The 5124-nt window shown below is 41.7% G+C and overlaps 1 non-coding gene across 1 annotated transcript; it reads left to right on the top strand.

Moving 5' to 3' along the window:
- Positions 1 to 601: 601 nt before the first annotated feature.
- On the top strand, positions 602 to 696 carry LOC117274319 (small nucleolar RNA snoR126). Its single transcript, XR_004504427.1, has one exon. It is a non-coding gene; the product is annotated as a small nucleolar RNA snoR126 (small nucleolar RNA).
- The last annotated feature ends 4428 nt before the right edge of the window (positions 697 to 5124 follow it).

The raw sequence follows: 5124 nt of genomic DNA, 5'->3' as shown, positions 1-5124 counted from the left end.
CTGCCTTTAGACGACCACGTGTCATATCATATTTCACCCTATATAGTAATGAACATAAAATTAAATGATTTTTACGTAACAAAGGAAAGAAAAATGACTTTTTGATAATGAATACAGTTGAATAACCCCCATAAAATTTACTGGCAACTTTTCCGGACATGTTTATACGACATTTACTTTTTCTCACTTCAACTTTAACTTCGACGCAATATTGTTCAAATGACTAAAACAAAGTAGCTAAAAGTAACCCCATTTGTAGCTGGTCGAAAACGTTGAGATTGTACTTAAGCCCAGCTCAAGATCATTTTATTTGGCAAAGGCAGCCCATGTTCAAAAAGCCCAAACACGGTCCACTTTCTTACATTGGAATCTAGGGTTCTCTGTGTCTGTATAAAATGTATTCGTCTGCTTCAACTGGTAGTTTGAGGCGGTGAAGACCAAAGAATGCATTCCTGAGATAATTGTATTTATACAAATTTCATTCATGTGATGACTCTTTGTGCGTGTCGTCTGAGCCTCCCCTCTTTGCTTTCTTTTGATTTTCTATTTCCTCCTTTCATCTCTTAATTGTTTCCCTTTTATTGTTAATTTATTAATTGAGAGGCGATGAAGAAACAAAACATTTCTCGATGCTGATATAACATTAATTATTATGTTATACTTTTTTGATGACCTATTTGTGCGTGTCTGAGCCTCTTCCGTTTTTTTTATTTGGCATGGCATTCTTGTTTTAATTGAAAAAGTGTCTTCTTTATTATGTGATGTTTTATTATTTTTCTTTTCATTCGGGCTCTGATAAGCTTTAGGTGAAGCTGTGAGAACTATATTTCCTCCTCACCCTTGAGTCTTGAGTATACTCACCTCTTTGTAAATGTTCTAGCTTCCCCTTTACTTTTACTTTTTGAGATTTTCTGAGGCACGCAGTTGTCTATTTATTTATTGGCAAAAATTACTTAAAATTCTGTACTCATCATCACTGAATTAACTATAGACTCGGATTAATGTTGGCAGCAGTTGATTGCTAGTAGCCCGCATTTACCAATTGAAGCATAGTTGGGACTTAAAAATGGTAGGGACAACAAACATCCATCCATATAACCTATAATTCCTAGTAATTAAAAATTGTTGGAGATATATTGGACCAACCAAAAGAAATGAAATGATGGAGGGGTAAATGCGAAGTCTGTTTCGTTTAGCTTTGATCAATTTTGCGTTTTCGCTTTGCTATAGATTTTTGTAGAGTAGCTAAAGCTCCTTGTACCTCTTTGTAGTGAAAGAGATCGACTTTTATCAACTTTAGCTTTCAAGAAGATGGCGGGATCATCTTTGTCTTCTGCTCGTAAAACTTGAGACAACCTATGGATTGACATTTCAACATCCGTTAAGAAATGGACATTAGATGTCAAAGAACTCCAAAAACTAACTCATATACTCCATTTATTGTCCAAGATTATACAAGATAAAATTCTCTAATCAATCTGTGCCGGACTTTTAACATCCTTCGTATGAGACAATGATTGTACTCTTAACCAATATGGGCTCTAATATCATGTGAACGGAAAAAAAAATCAATTTCATTAAATAAAGTGCAATTTTCATGATATTAATAAAAAAACTGTACATATCAGTACCTTATCTCAACTTGAAGTTGATGTTTTATTTTGAAATGTTTGGTTTCTTAAATAATATCACGATGCAACATTTTCTATTAGCATTACTGTGACCTTAACCATAGGAAGATTGGTATCTGACTGTTACTTGTAAGGTATGTCCTATAGGTCTTGCAGCTATTTATTTTTCTGATTAATTTGGAGAACATTAGTAGCTTTAATAATATTCTTTTCGGTGAAAGTAAAAATTCCTAATAGTTAGTAGCCTAATAACTGTTACGCGGCGCCTTCCTGAGATTCCTTGGAAGGCCGACGTAAGGCGAAGCAACCGATGTCTGTATAGTTACTATCTGTCAACTGGGGTCCCCTCCGTAAGCTAGACGAGATTGTCAGTGTTGTACGGGAAAACCAATATCAAGAGCAATTGAGAGAACATAAAAGAGAATTGAGAATGAAAGAAAGTTTGATTACATTAATGAAAGCTATTACAGAAAAGCAACACAGTGTCGAGGGGGAGAGACACCAGTACAGAGAATTGTTTGCTTGCTAGAAAATTTGATTGCTTGATCCCCCTAATAGTACTTGAAAAAAATAAACCAAAGTTACAGGACTTGACATAACTAAGCTAGAGAGACATAATGGAAATACATGACATAAAACTACTCTATATTTACAATAGAAATGACTTAGATTCCTACAAAGCAGAAGCAGGTCCGTTGGCAGCAATCTTGTCATTAGCATCAGAGTTTGCACGCGCGGCGCTGTTTGCGTGTGCGGCGTTGTTGGCATTTGCCTGCGGCTGAGCGCTGGTGAGGGCAATTGGTGGGGAGACATAGGCACATGCGTGCTTGTCACTTGGCGCGGCCAAGACCACGAGGCCGTTCATGGCGCTAGACATTGGGAGGCTTGCCAGGACGCCATGGGGCGCGTCCAAGGGGTCATGGGACATGACTGGAAATCCGTCAATGACATTCTCCCCCACCTGAGTTGACGACGTCCTCGGTGCCTTACTTGCAAGATAATCTTCAATCATGCTCTTGTAGGCTTTGAGGTTTGTTCCCATCTCCCAAGTATTCTCCTCTGCATCACAGCCCTACCATTTCACCAGGAACTCTTGGTGATCTTTCCTTGAAGCACGAATCACTCGATCATCGAGGATAGCTTCTACCCGCTTTTTCCCGGTTAAATTAGGGCCTCGAATGCTGGGTATTGTGAGTTGGCTCCGCGAAGGATCCTCCGTGTCTTCCCGAAAAGGTTTCAGAAGGCTGACATGAAAGATTGGATGAATCTTCTACCAGGCTTGGATACCCACCCGGTATGCAACTTTCCCAATGCGCTTCTCAATGGACAAGGGTCCAATGTACTTTTGCAATAGACGAGGGTCATGGACTCCTGCAAACAAGTACTGCTTTGGGATTTTCACCATCACTTTGTCTCCTACTTGATATTCAACAAAGCGACGTTTTTGATCAGCATGCTTTTTCATCCGCTTCTGGGATTTGACAAGATAGCTCCGCACTATCTCCGAATTTCTTCCATTCCTTCGAGAAGCTAGCAGCTCGAGGAGACTTCGACATGTTTGGGGCATTCACAATGTGTGGGAGTAGCAGTTGCCGTCCGGTAACAATTTTAAAAGCGCTTTTGTTTGTATCAGAGCTCTTTTGGGAATTGAAACACAGTTGAGCAACATCCAGAAGCTTCACCCAATTCTTCTGCGATTTGGTAACAAAATGGCGGAGATATTCCTCCAACATGCCATTGAACCGCTCCGCCTGGCCATCATATTGCTGATGGAAACTTGAACTGTGGCACAATTTGGACCCGAGACACTTAAAGAGCCGAGTCCAAAAGTTTCTAGTGAAGCGAGAGCCGCGATCACTAACGATGTCTTTGGGAAGACCCCAATATTTGACAACATGAGAGAAGAAGAGTTGAGTTGTATCTTCTGCTGATATATATATTGTGGGGCAGCTATAAATGTAGCATACTTGGAAAACCGATCTACCACAACCAAGATAGTTGTAAGATCTCCGACCTTGGACAATCCTATGCTGAAATCCACTGAAACGCTTTCCCAAGGTCTTTTTGGAACAGGCAATTGATCCAAAAGACCCGCTTGTGTCAAGCGGTCTGACTTGTCTTTCTGGCATACTAGGAAAGTCTTCACATATTGAGCAACATCATCAGCCATTTGAGGCCAATAATAAGCACAACGCAACAACGCCATGATGTGTTCTTCACCTGGATGGCCAACCCACAAAGTATAATGGCATTCCATCAGAAGAGTCCTCCGCAGATCTCCTCCTTTAGGAACATAAAGTCGGTTCCCTTTCACCTTCAGGAGCCCATCTTCCATGTAGAACTGGCGAGTTTTGCCCTATCCTACCAAATCAACCAAATACCATGCAGCAGGATCCTTTGGGAGTAGATCTTATATCTGGTCTCTTATAGTGGTGGCCACTTCACTCCCCCTTAGAGTGGCGAGTAGGCACACCAATACTAAGTTAGTCCTTCGACTGAGCGCATTAGCAACTTGGTTGGTCTTCCCATTTCGGTATTCCAGGTCGAAGTGAAATTCCGCTAGGAGTTCCTGCCACCTGGCCTGTCGGCCATTCAGCTTTGGATGGGTCATGAAATGGCTAACATCTGTGTTGTCTGTCTTGACCATGAACGAGGTTCCCAGTAGATAGTGCCTCCGAAGGCGTAAGTAATTGACGACAACCAATAACTCTTTTTCGTGGGAGGCATAGCGTCGTTCTGCATCCTTCAACTTCAGGCTATCGTACGCCACGGGATGCCCCTCTTGTAGCAAAACTCCAGAGCATAGTGAGAGGCATTCATCTGTACTTTGAATGGCTTGGCCAAATCAGGAAGGGCTACTAGACATGGCCAAATCAGGAAGGCCTCCGCTCGCTTGGGACCCCAATCATAAGGCATGACTTTCTTTAAGAGTTCAGTCAACGACAATGCAATGAGACAGTAATTCTTCACAAATCACCGATAAAAGTTGTATAGGCCAAGGAACGCCCTCAAGGCGTGGATATCCTTAGGCGGCGACCAATCTGTGACAACTTGAATCTTTTGTTGGTCCATCTTTATCTGCCCTTCCTCGATGACATGTCCGAGGAAGTCAATTTGTTTCTGAGCAAATGAGCAGTTGGATAGCTTCGCATATAATTCGTGCTCCCGCAGTCGGGCTAGGACCTTCCGCAGGTGCTCCAGGTGTTCCTCCAATGTTTTGTCATATATCACAATGTCGTCCAAGTAAACCACTACGAACTCGTCAATATACTCTCGGAAGACTTGGTTCATCAAGGTGCAAAATGTGGCTAGAGCATTAGTCAGGCCGAATGGCATGACCAGGAAGTCGTACGACCCATATCTTGTCACACAGGTCGTCTTGTGTTCCTCCTCCTCAGCAATTCGGACTTGCCAGTAACCTATCTTCAGGTCTATTTTAGTGTTTTTGGTGAACACTATAGCAACACCCAATCTATCGAACAAGTCTTCCATT

Source organism: Nicotiana tomentosiformis, chromosome 2 (assembly GCF_000390325.3).
Source record: "Nicotiana tomentosiformis chromosome 2, ASM39032v3, whole genome shotgun sequence".
In the NCBI taxonomy this organism is placed as follows: Eukaryota; Viridiplantae; Streptophyta; class Magnoliopsida; order Solanales; family Solanaceae; genus Nicotiana; species Nicotiana tomentosiformis.
The sequence above is the reverse complement of the archived record's forward strand: the minus strand, read 5'-3'. Positions and strand labels throughout refer to the sequence as shown.